Source organism: Dasypus novemcinctus, chromosome 23, assembly GCF_030445035.2.
Source record: "Dasypus novemcinctus isolate mDasNov1 chromosome 23, mDasNov1.1.hap2, whole genome shotgun sequence".
NCBI classification, from domain to species: Eukaryota; Metazoa; Chordata; class Mammalia; order Cingulata; family Dasypodidae; genus Dasypus; species Dasypus novemcinctus.
In genome coordinates this window covers 70,393,549-70,410,264 of record NC_080695.1, presented here as the reverse complement: position 1 = coordinate 70,410,264, position 16,716 = coordinate 70,393,549, and the positions used below count along the sequence as shown (strand labels likewise).

The 16,716-nt window shown below is 48.2% G+C and overlaps 1 non-coding gene and 1 pseudogene across 1 annotated transcript; both read right to left on the bottom strand.

Annotated features, from left to right (window-relative positions):
• Positions 1-1,760: 1,760 nt before the first annotated feature.
• Positions 1,761-1,867, bottom strand: LOC111759799 (U6 spliceosomal RNA). Its single transcript, XR_002793686.1, has one exon. It is a non-coding gene; the product is annotated as a U6 spliceosomal RNA (small nuclear RNA).
• A 2,304-nt stretch (positions 1,868-4,171) lies between these two features.
• On the bottom strand, positions 4,172-14,998 carry LOC101415544 (small ribosomal subunit protein uS15m-like; annotated as a pseudogene).
• Positions 14,999-16,716: the final 1,718 nt, after the last annotated feature.

Genomic DNA, 16,716 nt, shown 5'->3' with positions numbered 1-16,716 from the left:
TGAGGTCCTCAAGATTCATCCATGTTTATCCCATGTGTTAATACTGTATTCCTTCTTACAGCTGAGTAGTATTTCATTGTATGCATATACCACCTTTTGTTTATCCATTCATCTGTTGATCAGCATTTGGGTTGATTGCAACTTTTAGCAATAGTGAATAATGCTGCTATGAACATTGGTGTGCATGTATCGCTTTGTGTCCTTGTTTTCAGTTCTTCTAAGTATACACCCAGCAGTGGAGTTGCTGGGGCACATGGCAAATCTATAGCTAGTTTTTAGAGGAACCACCAAACTGTCCTTCACAATAGCTGGATCCTTCTACATTCCCACGAGCAGTGAATGAGGGTTCCTATTCCTCCACATCCTCTCTAACACTTGTAGTCCTCTTTTTTTAATAGCCACCAGTCTAATGGGTGTAGATGGTATCTCATTGTTTTGATTTGCATTTCCCTAATAGCTAATGATGGTGAACATCTTTTCATGTGCTTTTTAGCCATTTGTATTTCTTCTTTGGAGAAGCATCTGCTCAAATCTCTTGTCCATTTTTAAAAATGGATTGTTTGTCTTTTGATTTCTGAAATACAGGATATCTTTATATATGCTGAATATTAGGTTCCTATCAGATATACAGTTACCAAATATTTTCTCCCATTGGGTAGGCTGTCTTTTCACTTTCTTAATAAACTCCTTTGAGATGCACAAGGCTTTAATTTTGACAAGGTCCTATTTATCTATTTTTTCTTTCACTGCTCATGCTTTGGGTATGAAGTTCATGAAGCCATTTCTTATTACAAGGTCCTGTAGATGCTTCCCTACATTGTCTTCCAAGGTCTTTATGGTCTTGGCGCTTATATTTAGATCTTTGATCCAACTTGAGTTGATTTTTATATAAGGTGTGAGATGGTAATCCTCTCTCATTCTTTTGCATATGGATATCTGGTTCTCCAAGCACCATTTGTTGAAGAGGCCATTCTCTTCCAGTTGAGTGGGCTTTGTGGCCTTGTTGAATATCAGATGACTGTATATGTGAGGATTTATATCCAAATTCTCAATTCAGTTCAATTAGTCAGTATGTCTATTCTGGTGCCAATACCATGCCATTTTGACCACTATAGCTTTGTAGTATGTTTTAAATTTAGGTAGTGTGATTCCTCCAATTTCATTTTTCATTTTCAATATATCTTTGGCTATTTAGGGCCTCTTTCCCTTACAAATAAATTTCATAGTTAGTTTTTCCAGTTCAGTAAAAAATGCTCTGTTGATTTTTATTGGAATTGCATTAAATCTGTATTTCAATTTCAGTAGGATAGACATCTTAATGATTTTTAGTCTTCTTATCCATGAACAGGGAATATTCTTCCATTTATTTAAGTCTTCTTTGACTTCCACTAACAGTGTTGTGTAGTTTTCTGAGTATAAGTCTTTTACACCTTTAGTTAAATTTATTACTAGGTGTTTGATTTTTTAATTTACTACTGTAAATCGTATTTTTTTCTTGATTTCCTCCTTGGATTGTTCATCATTGGTGTACAGATATGCTACTGATTTTTGCGCATTGATTTTTTTTTCACTTTTCTTAAAGCCTTTACTGAGACATTATTGAAAACTTTACAGATACACGTGGAAAAATAAGACATGATCACAATCAAGTGTAGACAAGCTAACCAGAGAGCTTAACTGCCTTGTCAGCTAATGGAGAAGCTGAAGTACTGGGAGCCAGGCATGCTTTAGGGCTGAGAAATGGGTACTAATATTCTTCTAAAAATATGGAATGCTTCACAAATTTGTGTGTCATCCTTGTGCAGGGGCCATGCTAATCTTTTCTGTACTGTTCCAATTTTAGTATATGTGCTGCCGAAGTGAGCACCGCATTGATCTTATAACCTGCGACTTTACTGAACTTATTTATAAGTTCTAGAAGCTTTGTTGTAGATTTCTCAGGACTTTCTAAGTATAGGATCATGCCATCTGCAAATAGTGAAATTTTGTCTTCTTCCTTTCCAGTTTAGGTGAACTTTGTATCTGTTTCTTGCCTCAGTGCTCAGGCAAGTACTTTTAACACAATATCAAATAGGAGGGGTGATAGTGGGCTTCCTTGTCTTGTTCCAGATCTTAGAGGGAAAGAATTTAGGATTTCACCACTGTAAATGATGTTAGCTGTGGGTTTTTCATATATACCCTTTATCATGTTCAGAAAGTTTTCTTCTAGTCCTATTTTTTGCAGTGTTTTTTTTCAGGAAAGGGTGCTATATTTTGTCAAATGGTTATTCTGCATCAATAGATATGATCATGTGATATTTTCCCTTCGATCTGTTGATGTGTGCATTACACTGGTTGATTTTCTTATGTTGAACCATCTGTGCATACCAGGGATGAGGCCCACTTGGTCATGGTGTCTAATTCATTTGGTGTGTTGTTGAATATGACTAGCAAATATTTTGTTGAGAAATTTAGCATCTAGTTGATTAGAGAGATTGGTCTGTAATTTTCCTTTCTTGTGTTGTCTTTGTTTGACTTTGGTATTAGGGTAATGTTGGCATCGTAGAATGAGTTAGGCAAGGTTCCTTCTCTTTTGATTTTCTGGGAGAGTGTAAGCAAGATTAGTGTCAGTTCTTTCTGAAACATTTGGTAGAGTTCACCTGTGCATTTGTCTGGCCCAGGGCTCTTCTTAGTTGGGAGGCTTTAATGACTGATTCTATCTCTTCACTTGTGATTGATTTGTTGAGATCATCAATTTCTTCTTTCATCAATGTAGGCTGCTTATGTGTTTCTAGGAATTTGTCCATTTCCTCTATGTTGTCCTACTTGTTGGCATATAGTTTTTCAAAGTATCGTTTTATGATAGTCTTTATTTCTGTGGGGTCAGTGGTGATATCCCCTTTCTCATTTCTTATTTTTTGTATTTGCATCTTCTATCTTTTTTTTTCTTTGTTAGTCTAGCTAAGGGTTTGTCAATTTTATTGATCTACTCAAAGGATCAGCTTGTGGTGATTAGTTCCACCACCTTGGCAAGGCATGGTTAAATGATTTATTAAAACTCATCTATTTTGCTTCAGAGCAAAAATAGCTCTGTCCTTGCTTATCTCTGCACATGCTATCTCTTTTCACTTGAAGTTTGAAACCAGCTTCCTCTTGCTCTTTCTGCCACTAGATAGGATATGAGTCTAGACACAAGGTTTCTTGTTCCAATACAAAACATCCTTAAGAAATTAACTTTAACCACAGCCCTTGGCTGAATAAAAAAATACGTGATATATAAGCAAGAGAAATAAACCAGATAGAGCCCTCCCTGCATATGAGTTTTGGGGTGTGGGTCTTTCATTCCCATGCCAATTGGTACCCAAATGTGGGGCAACTGATTTTCCCCCTTGCTGAGGGGAAATTTTCCAGATGCCCCTGGGAACAGCCCAGTGTAACTACAGTCCAGAGGTTTGTTTCTGTCAGCGATCACAGCCGCCCTTGAGGTAAGCTGCTCACTGGGTTCAGTCATAGGAATATGTCTGCATAGTGAGATTGGTCCAGACCACACATCCTGCACAGATAGGACACCAGCTGCCCTGAAAGAGGGAAGCTGACTGCAGACATTAGTATAATATGGGAAATACATTATCAGAGCAACAGGAGATCTATCTGCGCACTTTACAACAATTATTGAAAGCAGCTAATTGTAAAGTGAAAGAAAAACAAATTATTAGATTGTTTCAAGCAGTACAGAGCTTTTGTCCATACTTAACCAACAAGGGAACCTTAGATTTTGAATTATGGCAACTCTAAACCTAGACTTATGGCTCAAATTGTAAACTTTGTGTTCTGTTCGTGTGTTATAATTATTTTTGTGTTTGTCTGTTCAATGTCAGTGTATATTTCAATACCTCTGGATGGTAATATAAATTAAAAAATAAAATTTCCTAAAAGAGCTCTATTCAAATGACCAAAAAATAAACAAGTGCTTATATTAATACATAAGTATAAGTGCTAATAAGATCTCCACAATGATAAAAATTGTAGATTTTGATTAATGAAATTACTTCAAGTTTCTTTATTAAAAATAGCTCTTGCCTAAATTGAAATGAATATATATATTTTTCTTCACAGGATAAAATGAAGGATGTAAAACTTAAATGAATATTACAAAGTAAAAAGTTTGTGAGAATTCTAACTGAAAAAAAAATTTTTTAATTGAACAGAATTTATTGGTTTTCTTTAAGTGTCTCTGGTTTGGCTGTGGATAGGCTCTCCAGGCTCTTCTGACCTTTTTTCTTGGCAGCGGCTGCAGCTTTTAAAACCTGTTTTTCCTTTTTCATCTTTTGAACCTCTTTGAAAACCTGAAGGCACAGAGCCCTCTTGGTTACTGAGCGGCGGTGGGCTCTGTGGCGGCTTGCTCGGTCGGTGGCGGTGGGGTCTGGCTGCGGACGAGGGGTCGGTCCAGCTTGGGATGAGGGGTCGGTCCGGCTTGGGACGAGGGGTCGGTCCTGCAGAAGACGAGGGGTCGGTCTCACAGGGGTTGCGCGTGGTTTGGCTGACAGGGTCGCCCGGTGAAGCCGGCGACGAAGGGGTCGCCCGGAGAAGCAAGCGACGAACTGGGGACAAGGGAGGCCAGGCCCTTGTCGGGGGCTCTTAGGACTGGAGGGCGCACGACAGAAGAACTACCACGGAGACGAGGTAAACACGCAGGTCCAACTTTATTGAGGAAGTGACTACAGTTTTATAGGGGCTGGGGAAGGCTGATTGGTCGAAGTTATGCCGTGTTCTGATTGGCTGCCCCAATCAGTTACTGGGGAGAAAGGTCGGTGGGAGGTACTGGAAGGGGGAGGGGTGGTGGTTAGGGATTGGCTGTTGCTGTTGCTGGGGGAAGTGGCAGGGTTTAGGGATTGGTGGCTACTGTTGCTGGGGTAGAGGGCAGACTTGAGTTTCCCGCCTCGTGCCTGGCTGTTGCTGCTGTGGGGGGGGGGGGAAGGCAGACTGGATTTTTCCACCCTGCGCCTGCGCAGGGAGAAAGAAGAAGAAGGGTGTTGCCTCATAAGGCATCGTGTGGCGCTGTCCGGGAGGAGGGGCGGCCGCGGAAGCATGGCTGCCGAGAAGGGGAGACCCGAGGGCACTCTGCGCCCATGCCGAGCTCCCTTCAGGGGTGGCGGTGAGTCGACCAGCCACCCTAGTATGGGGGCAGCGGCTTGGAATTAGGCCTACCGCGGCCGCTCCCCCGCCAGGCCAGCAAACCACACTTCAGCCCGAGGGGTGACCGGATTTCCCCCTTCTTTTCAAATAAGGGCCAGGATGGCAGCAGCAACAAGTAGCCGAGGCCCAAGAGGCAGTAAGCAATGAGGGAAGTGGGGCTGAAGAGGGAGGTGAGTATGCCAGGGATATAAATGTACAATTTGGGGGGTGGTATCTTGCCGTTGCAAGCAAGGGTGGCCAATGTCCAATTCTCGTTGATCTCGGTGGCTATAAGGTCCATCTGCTTGTTAAAAGTCCAGAATGGCAGCGCGTTACAGGTAGTTGATCTCTTCTTTGCGGCGAAGAGCGGCAGAGGCAGACTGTGTGATGGTCTGGAGGATCGCAGCTGTGAGGACAAGTCACGTCAGGGCACCAGCGACGGTGGTGGCGGCAGCGTCGGGAGTGGTGGAGACGTAGGCGAGGACAGCAAGAAGGCCAAAGTCTCCACGGGCGCGAGAGAGGCTGATGTTGACGGGGCGGGCCGACATGGGGCGGCCCAATCTGCAACGCAATGGGGGTTCAAGCAAAAAAGGAAGGGGGCGGGGGACGAGAAAGGACGCTTTGAATGGCTGAGAAGAGGAGTGAGGTCAAGACAGGAGGAAGCTCTGCAGAAGTATGGGGAGGCAAAAGCAGAAACGTTATTAGATGCTATAAAGCAGGCCGCGGGCCGGGGAAAGCGGGTTGTGGGCTGCTTAGCGGGGCTGGAGCTGCTTGAGAGCGATGGCGGCATGGGGGGCCGCGGTTACAGAAGACTTGGGGCACCTGTGGAAAGGGTGAGCAGGAAGAGATTGGGTAGGAGGAGGCCGAGAAGATGAAGTGGGGGGGGTGTCCTCGGCAGTGGCGAGTCGCTGATAGCTGACCTGTACGTATGTGCTAAAAATTGCATTGGCCTGATCCTTGGCGAGTTGGATGATCCTTCTAATAGCCCATGGTCCGACTGCCAGTGCGAAGAGGACAATAATTAGGGGGCCTACAAAGGGGAGGATGTAGGGGAGGATGCCATTGAATCCCCAGGAGAAGCCTCCTTGGGATTCTCTCTCCCTTTTTCGCTTTTCCAGGCCGGCCCTCACTTGGGCCAGATTGTCCTGAATGAGACCAGAGTAGTTAGCATAGAAACAGCACTCCTCGCCGAGAGTGGCACAGAGGCCTCCCTCTTTGAGGAGGAGGAGGTCTAACCCCCTACGATTTTGAAGAACCACTTAGGATAGGGAGTTAAGCGATTTTTCTAGGTGGCGGATGGATGTTTCGAGACGGGCGACATCCTCGTCGATGGCTGCCCTGAGAGATGAGAAAGCGGTGCTGTGAGTGGTTAAGGCTGCAATTCCGGTGCCAGCTCCTGCAAGACCTAGAAGAGAGGCAATAGTAATGGTGGTAATGATCTCTGTTTCCTGCACACGGACTGGAAGAAGATAGTGCTGCCAGGAATCAAAGAATTGGTTATTTGTATAATAGAAAACCTGGGGGAGTATGATTGCGAGCACGCAGGTTTCATTGGTGGAGTTGAGGGTGCCGACATTAAGACATGGGGTGTGACCTGTGGAGGAACACAGCCATTTTGTATTATTGGGGGGTAAAAGAAATTTTGAGGTTACGTTAGGGGTAACTGCAAGGTTGCAAAGAGTCTTCATGGAGGGGTGAACAGCGCCTCCGATTCTGGTGACGCAAAGCCCGCTTTGAGAGACAGATTGGATTGTCAATCCTACCTTCGTTTGGTTCCAATTACAAGAGGCGGGATTGCTGCTATCAGAAGATTGGTAAGAGGCATTGGTGGCTATGGCCTCGTAGAGAGGAAGTGAGGGGGAGAGGCATAGCCAACAGCTAACGGTAAGGTTAGAATTGGAGGAGTTAAGTGTACGAAAGGTAGCTTGGACTAGAGACAGGAGCGGGTTATGGATCTGTAGTGGGGGTAAAGGGGTAGGAGGAGTACGGACGGGATTAGAGGATTGACTGCTGGAAGTTATGTAGGAGGGAATGGTAGATGGTGGAGGAGGAGAAGGAGGATTGATGAGTGGCCTCGGCGCAGCAGAAGGAGGAGAGGGAGGGTTGATGATTGCATTGGGACCAACTGCAACTGAAGGGGTGGGAGTAGGCAATTTCTTTTTTATTATGAAGAAGGCGCCATAATCATAGCTCGACATGTAAAGCCGGATGCCATATGTACGGCCCTGCAGCCAGGCAGGGTTAGTAGGGTCTTTAACAGTGAGGATGATTATGTTCCACTGGGAAGTATTTGCAATGTGGAAGGAGAGATAGGGGTCCCGGTTTGGAGCGCCTCTCCAGCCGTATGCCATGGTTACACAGCCCCAGGAGGGGCAATAATAATGTGCAGGGTCGTGGCAGCCTCGAGCAGAGGAAGGGCAGATGTAAAAGCCTGATATAAGATGGTTGTGGGGGCCATATTGTTGCTTAGACCCCCAGCAGCTCTGCTGATTAGCGAGAGTACACACACGTGCAGTGAAGGACGGGGCACCTGAGGTGGTATTATAGGCGAGAACTCTTTCTTGTTGCCAGAGAGTGAGTGTCCAATTGAAGGGCTGGTGAGAGGGGTTAGCTTGGCCAGAGGTGGCGAGGGAGAGCATAAGGAGAAGGAGAGAGACTATGTTAATTGGCTCGCCAGCATGGCGAGGGTTGCGGCGTCTGCACTGACGGTAGAGTGCGAGCAGCGAGCGGACTTCAGGGTTGGATGGTTGTCTCTCGGGGTGGAGGGTGAGCTGGCTCAGTTGGTGCTGGATCACTCGCATTTGGCGCCGTTCCCTGCGGGACATCCGCTGCTGAGGTGGCGGGTTTGACGCATCTCCCGGGAACCCAGATTGGCTGAGCGGCATCCTGCGGGAAGACACAAGCAAAACCTCGGCCCTGGGTAAGGAGGGGACACGGGCCACGCCACTGACCTGTTTGAGGGTCCTTCCAAAGGACCAGGGGGGCCTGTGTGGGGCGGTACGAGGGGCCCCAATGCCTATGGACTGCCAAGAGACCATCCTTATCAAAGGTCATGAGGTTCAGATGGATTAGGACAGCGGTGATGATATCTCCGGGAGGAGCGTGAGGGAGGATTTCCCTCTGTTTTTCAATTTGTTGTTTCAGACGGTGGTGGGAGCTCTCCACAATGGCCTGTCCTTGCGGGTTATATGGAATACCAAAATGGTGGGCGATTTGGTAGAGCTGAAGGAACCTCGCAAAGGACTCACTGCGATAAGCAGGGCCGTTATCCGTCTTTAGGTCCCAGGGGACTCCCATGAAGAGAATCCCTTGCCGAAGGGCCTTAATGCAGTGCTTAGCAGTCTCCCCAGGCAAGGGGACTGCATAGCACATGCAGGAGAAGGTGTCAATTATAACGTGCAAGAACTTAAGGCGTCCAAAGGACGGGACATGCGTGACATCCATCTGCCACCTGGAATTAGGCCTAAGGCCGTGGGGATTCACCCCCTGTGGTTGCAGAGGCCCCAGAGGCAGGAAGGGGGCACAGGTTTTGCATGCCCGCACTAGGTGCTTACAAGTCTCAACTGGCAACTCAGGCAAAAGGTGATGGAGTGAGGCGGCAGAAAAGTGAAACCTCGAATGCAAGGACTTAGCCTGATTGATAGCATCTCCGACCGTATCAAGGGCAAGGGCGGAGACCGTCTGATCCGCGGTGTCGTTACCTGCCGCTAGGGGGCCAGGCAATCCGGAGTGGCTCCGGATATGAGCAATATACCAGGGTGCCATGCGTTTTTCAAGAAGGGTCTTAAGGGCATCCAGTGCCTCATCAATAGGAGAGGAGGTCGGGAAGAATGTAGCTAATGCCAAGACCCTGCAGACTTGCAGAGAATAGAGGCTATCTGTAAATATATTAACAGGTTCACAGGGGAAGGCGCGAAACACTTCCACAATAGCCAAAAGCTCTCCCGTCTGGACGGAGTGTAGGTTAATATGCATAAAGACTTTCGGACAACCACCACACCATGGAGCCTAGAGTGATTACAACTGAAAATGGGAGGATTGCATCCAGCATCCAGGTGGAATCTGACCCTCCTCTTGACATAGAGGTGCAATGGACACAACCAATCTAATGTCCACATAGAAGAGGTGGCATTGGATTGGGAAAAGTGGACATAATGGACAAAGGGTATGGGGAAAGGCAGGAAGAGATGAGAGGTGGAGGCGTCTTCGGGACATGGAGCTGCCCTAGATGGTGCTTCAGAGGTAATCACCGGACATTGTAAATCCTCACAGGGCCCACTTGATGGAATAGAGGAGAGTATGGGCCATGATGTGAACCAATGTATATGAGGTGCAGAGGTGCCCAAAGATGTACTTACCAAATCCAATGGATGTGTCATGATGATGGGAACGAGTGTTGTTGGGGGGGGGGAGAGGGGGGGTGGGGGGGTGGGGTTGAATGGGACCTCACATATATATTTTTAATGTAATATTATTACAAAGTCAATAAAAAGTAAAAAAATTAAAAAAAAAAAAAAAGACTTTCGGCTCTGCGGCTCCATCCAGGTACACGACCATGGAGTACTTAGTTTTAGACGCATCCGTGAAAATAGTGACGGACCTCGGAAAGGGGGAGGAAGACGGGAAGGGGAAAAAGGGACTCTGGAAGGGAAATTTGGACACACCTTGGAGTAGGCGGTGACTAGGGAAATGGCAATCGAAATCGCCTGAAAATCCCTCACACAACACCTGCATTTGCTCATTATCCCTAATGAGGGAGGTGATTTCTTTTGCATTGAGCGGCCAAACAATCACGGCAGGCTGAGTTTCCAATGTATGGACGGACAGCTGCACTAGATCGGCCGCGAGAGCGATCCACAGCCTTACTGCAGGGCAGATCTTCTGCATCTTGCTCTTAGAAGGATGGAGCCAGAGGAGGGGCCCGTCCTGCCAAAGAACTCCGGTGGGCGTTCCCTTGGTGGGGAGGACCAACGCCTGGAGAGGCCGCTGGGGATCGAACCGCTGGAGGCAGCAGTTATTAAGGGCCTTATCTACAGCGGCGATGGCGGCTTGAGCCTCTGGTGTGATGGTTATCTTTGCAGACACGGCAGAGGGGGGTCTGTGACTGGTTTGTAAGAGAGCAAATAATGGCTGGAGCTGTGCCGTGGTAACAGACAGAGTGGGACGGACCCAATTGATATTTCCACAGAGCTGCTGGAGCTCTGTGAGGGTGACTCGGTCTGGCACATTTAGTCGCACAGCCATTGGGGTTACCTGCTGGGAGATACGGAACCCCAGGAAGGTAAGGGGGGTTCAAATTTGACCTTGTCGTTCTGGATTGTTAAGCCAATGGCAGACAGATTATGCCGAAGCTGAGAGAGGACATACTGCAGCTTCTCATGGGTCTCACATGCGACCAGGACATCATCCATATAGTGAATGAGGTAGCCCAGATCTCGCAAGGGGGCGACTGCTGCGTTCACATACAGCTGGCAGATGGCCGGGCTATTGCGCATGCCTTGTGGAAGGACTTTCCACTGATACCTATCGGCTGCCCCTCAGTGGTTGGGGACAGGAACGGTAAAGGCAAAGCGCGGGCGGTCCTTTTGGTGAAGCGGAATGGAAAAAAAGCCGTCCTTAATATCTAGAGTGGCCACAAAAAAAGTGTTTAGGAATGGCCACTGGGTGAGGGAGTCCCGGTTGGGGAGTTCCCGTGGAGAGGATATGCTTATTAATCTCCCTCAAATCATGTAGGAGGTGGTATTTGCCAGTGGCCTTCTTTTTAATGATAAAAACGGGCGAATTGTAGGGACTTGTGGACGGTTCTATATGTCCAGCTTCAAGCTGCTCTCGAACCAACTCACGAAGAGCTTGGAGTTTGTGGGATGGCAAGGGCCACTGCTCCACCCAAATAGGCTCCTCTGTATCCCACCGCAGAGGAGTGGGTGTGGGAGGTGTTAATTGAGCAGTGGCGCAAACTATTGGGGGGGCTGAGTGGTTAACTGAACACCGCACTCCTCCAGGACATCTCACCCCCAAAGTATAGTATAAAGGGTGCTAAGGAAGAGGGGCCAGAATGTGCCCACACGTCCCTCACTGTCCTCCCAGGCAATAGGGTGACTGGCGCGAAGGGAGGTAGAGGAGCCAGTGGCCCCTTGAATGGAAGGGCCTTCTTGAACAGACCACTGGGCGGCGAAATGAGCAGGGAAACAAGAGACCTCTGCACCCGAGTCGAGGGTCCCAGAATACCAGTGGTGGTGAATCTTAAGCCTCATGGTGGGCCTGGCGGACGTGATGGGGACTGTCCACATCAGGGCTTTGGAAGGTTGGGACGGGGAGCCTCTTTGGAGTGGGGCTGAGGCCTGCCCCTCCTGGAGTTTAAAGGTGGCTGCTGCCACTGCAGGGGAGCCTGCACACAGCAGTCGCGAGCCCAGTGGTATCCCCGGCCGCAGCGGGGGCAGGGGGTAGAAGGGCCCCGTCGGGGCGGTGGGGGGGAGGAACAGGAGGGCCCGGCGGTGCGGAGACTGCCGGGCATTCACGGGTGAAATGTCCTGCCTCACCACATTTGAAACAGGAGGAGTTAAGTGTCATGGCTGTCGTGACAGCCTTGGCGAAAGAAGCAGCCTGTTGGTCGAGGCCGTTACAGGCAATTACCCAATCATCTATCGACTTTTCCCTCACGGGAGCGATCGCCTGTCGACAAATGGGGCTGGCCCCTTCAAGGATAATTTCACGGGCGAGGGCGCGCCGAGCCTGTTCATCGTGGACCCTGCGCTCACACGCCCGGAGGACTCTGGAAACATAGGTAGAAAAGTCCTCATCCTTGGTCTGTGTGAGCTTAGTGAACTTGTCAGCAGTACTGGCGGTGCAGGCGCAAAAGGCCCATAGGGCGACCTCACGAATCTGAAGCCAGAAGCCAGCCGGAGCACGGTAGTAGGCCGCAGCCTGGCTAAACTGACCGGTGCCGGTGAAGGCTTCTGATGGCTGATTAACACCCATTGCGGCGTTGGCCGCAACCTGCTTTTCAGCCTCGGCATGAAAATGGGTGCGCCAATTTATAAACTGGCCAGGCGTGAGGATGGCACGGGCCAGTTGGAGCCAATCGAGGGGGATGCACAGAAGGGTGGACATCTCCTCTAACAAATGCTGAGCATAAGGGCTGCCTAACCCGTCCTCCTTAACGGCCTTGCGGAGCTGCTTAACACTTTCCGCATCATGTGGGTACCATGGAAAGGGGCGCTGAGGGGTGGGAGTTACGTTAAGGGGAAAGCAGGTGGTAGGAGGCGGCAGGGAGGTAGGCGGAGGTGCCCTGGCGGGGGAGGAATACGGGTCCAAAAATAGGCTAGAGGGAGCCGCGTGTGTGGCAGCTTGCCACGGATCAGATGGAGGGGGCTGCCAGGGGGAGGCGGAGCCGGGGGGGGCCGCTGGCGCGGAGGGCGCGAGAGGAGCCATTGCCCATGCGGTGTTGCAAAATGGCTGCGGGCCGTCCCCAGCGGTACTACAAAATGATGGCGGGCTACAAAATGGCTGTGGGCTACAAGATGGCCGCGGACTGCTTTGAGAAGGTGGCGGGGCGGAAGCTCCCAGTGCCCAAACGGTGCCACAAGATGGCCGCGGGCCGCCCTGCGCAGAGGGGTAAAATGGCGGGGAGGGAGCTTCCGGCCCACCCAGGCAGGAAGTCGTCGGGGGGAGGGAGGGGTAAAGGGACCTCTCCTTTTCGAGCGAGGAAGAAGGCGGAAGTCCGCCATCTTGAGAGTGCCTCCCCTTTTCGGATGGCGAAGAAGGCGGAAGTTCGCCATCTTCACCGACGCTCGGCACTGCAAGATTACACTGTTTAGGGGGACAATTTTCGAGCGCGTTATTAAGGCGTCAGAGTCGGAGTCGGAGCCGGCATCAGGATCCCGATCAGGATCCCGGTTAAAGTCGCCGTCCTGATAATCACGGCGGCGGTGGTGGCGCGGCCGGGGGGAGTCGATGGTAGGGGCGCCTTGAAGGCAGGAGCGGATGGTAAAAAGCGCCGGTAATAAGCCAGGAGGGAATCTTTTACCTTCCTGCTCCACAGCAGAAGTGACCCTATCTATAAGGCGAGTATAGGTATCTGGGTCCCAGAGCTGACACGTGGTAAGCCATGGATTAAAGGGGAGAAGAAGGTCCCAATATACTTGGAGCTATTTCAAAGAGGTCTTACACCGGTGAGTGTCTAGGAGACCAGCGAGGGCCCGAACTTGCGGGGCTTGCTTTGCAGAAAGGATGTTACCCATTGCTAATGGCCTTTTGGAGCCGATAAGAGAAGGGGCCCTTACCTTGAGAGTGCGGCGATGGGAGCTGAGGGGCACGGTGAGACGAGGGGTCGGAGCCGGTGGGGCTCCGACGGTGGTCGCGGGCCAAGAGAAGGCCCCGACGAGGGGAAAGCGGAACTAAGAGCTCCTTAGGGGAAGAGGAGAACGACGAGCAGTGGAGCAAGGTGAAGGCTGCCCCACGTTGGGCGCCAGCTGCGGCGGCTTGCTCGGTCGGTGGCGGTGGGGTCTGGCTGCGGACGAGGAGTCGGTCCAGCTTGGGACGAGGGGTCGGTCCGGCTTGGGACGAGAGGTCAGTCCTGCAGCAGACGAGGGGTCGGTCTCACAGGGGTTGCGTGGTTCAGCTGACGGGGTCACCCGGCAAAGCCGGCGACGAAGGGGTCACCCGGAGAAGCAAGCGACGAACTGGGGACAAGGGAGGCCAGGCCCTTGTCGGGGGCTCTCAGGACTGGAGGGCGCACGGCAGAAGAACTACCGCGGAGACGAGGTAAACACGCAGGTCCAACTTTATTGAGGAAGTGGCTACAGTTTTATAGGGGCTGGGGAAGGCTGATTGGTCGAAGTTATGCCGTGTTCTGATTGGCTGCCGCAAGCAGTTACTGGGGAGAAAGGTCGGTGGGAGGTACTGGAAGGGGGAGGGGTGGTGGTTAGGGATTGGCTGTTGCTGTTGCTGGGGGAAGTGGCAGGGTTTAGGGATTGGTGGCTACTGTTGCTGGGGTAGAGGGCAGACTTGAGTTTCCCGCCTCGTGCCTGGCTGTTGCTGCTGTCGGGGGGGGGGGGGGAAAGGCAGACTGGAATTTTCCACCCTGCGCCTGCGCAGGGAGAAAGAAGAAGAAGGGTGTTGCCTCATAAGGCATCGTGTGGCGCTATCCGGGAGGAGGGGCGGCTGCGGAAGCATGGCTGCCGAGAAGGGGAGACCCGAGGGCACTCTGCGCCCATGCCGAGCTCCCTTCAGGGGTGGCGGTGAGTCGACCAGCCACCCTAGTATGGGGGCAGCGGCTTGGAATTAGGCCTACCGCGGCCGCTCCCCCGCCAGGCCAGCAAACCACACTTCAGCCCGAGGGGTGACCGCAGGCTCAATCCCCAGCTCCTGGCACGTCTTCTCAAAAACATCAGAGTTGGTTTTACCGAGGTTTTGGAGCATCTTTTTCCTCTGGTCAATGCTCATCAGCAGACAGCGCTTGTGGGCTTTGTCCTTTCCATGCTCCTGCATGTGTTCTTCATAATTGCGGATATTGACCGTCAAGGCAACAACTTGTTCATCAGCTTCTCCTGCTTGATTTTCAGTTTCCCCTTCCAGCTGGCCATCTCCAAGGACAGGAGTCTTTTCACGACCTCATCAACGTTCTCAATTCCAGGACATTCTGGTGGTCTTTGAGCACCATGGAAGGGGGTGGGTCATCGTCTTGTCTCCCCTGGACTGGTTTCTGGATGGCATATCTGTGCGCAGCCTGGAGGAGACCTCGAGGCTGCAGAACCCTCTGGTTGGAAGGACCCCCAAGGAATGGGGTCTGGGCCAATACCTGGGTCCGAATCAAACGCAGTGCCCTCCACGCCACCCTGAGCATTGTGACTTCTGACCCCCGCAGGGCACCGTATGGCCGGGGTTAAAAGGGCGCCACCATGTTGGCACAGGCTCACCCATAGAGCGCTAACTGAAATTTGATAAGTTTGTTCAAAAAAGTGTGTTTTGTCCTAAAGTAAAATGGCTAGTTTTCATGAAATCAAAATAGAAATATGGAGGACAAAACTTGAATGCATATGACAAGCTGTAAAAAATATTGTGGTAGCATTCAGTGAATGGAATGTGTTCTGTAAAGATAAAATTTGTCTTAAGATAAAGCATAGTTTATGTGGTTATGAATAATTATAAGAAGTTTATGAGAGCATTGTTTAAGCTAAATTAATAATAATAACAAAAAGAAATAATAACAAATAAGAAATAATAATAACAAAAATTAAAAAAAAAAACTTCATAAAAAGAAAACTTATTAGTAGCTGGCCTCCCCCTGCCAATTTGCCTCTAAAAAACTGTTCCTAGTATTGCATGCTACTAAGTATTTGAAATAAAGAAAAGTTATATTTGCATATAACCAAATTGAATCATTATTTTAACAAGTTTTTTAGTGTTGATGGTAATCGTATGTTGTAAAAAGTTTGCTTGGAAACACTTTCCAAAATCATTTTGGGACCTTATGTATGTAGGGTGTATAAAATATGTTTTTATTATTAAGGAAACAGAAAATAATTTTGTCCTAAGATAAAATGACTAGTTATTAAGGAAGAGTAAAATTTAGGACAAAACCTGAATGAATACACAAAGTGCAGAAGGTGTGTGGAAAAAGAATTTTTGTGGATAAAGTTAAGTAAGATTTGATGGGTCTATCTATTAAGTTTTAAAAGCTTTAGTATCAAATAGTCTACTAAGGCAAAGTTAAATTTTGTTCTTTCTCAAAGTTTCTTAAGTCATCAGTCTGCTCTAATAAAAATTGTATAAAGGGTTTTTCTCATGAATAATCAGAATATAAAGAAAGTCTGTTTTTATCAAAATAGCTTCTTATACTTTAACCATATCATGTCCTTGGTTGTTTAAAAAAAAAAAGTCATCACTTTTAAGGGAACATAATGTTCAAACATGCTTTCTCAAAGTCAAATCCTGAAAAATATCTTTTATTTCAGGCTTTTGCAAAGGATTTGTTCTTTTACCTTAAAAGAAGTAAAGTAATAAAATGGTTAAGTTCATTTAATATGTTATAAGTTAAATGAACAATATTTTAAAGTATTATAAAATTAAAAGGGATTCCCTAACCATCTGTTAAAATTGTATAAGTAAAAAGTTCATATGAATACTTAAAGAGTATATAAAATTCCTAAAAATTTAGTAATGTAATGTTCCAACATAATACTAAATAAAAACATAATGTTGTTAATCATAATTTTAATTATTAAAAATAATATATATTAAAACAACCTCTCTACCTAAATATCAAAAAGCAAATGCTTTAACTCATACTCATCTGATTTCCACTAAAAACCACTTGCAGGACAAATACTTTAACTCATACTTGTCCAATTCACATAAAAAGCTGCCATGGGGTGATATATAATAATAAGTTATCATAAATTAAATTAAAACCAATGCCGTGTGCAGCAACCCTAAATATTGTTAGTTTAGTACAAAAATTAATATCAGTTATGTCACTATTACTTTATTTTAAAACTTTCTAAAGCTTTCTCTAATATCTCCTTAAGCAAGTCAAACCAGCCTGCATTCTTATGTGAACAA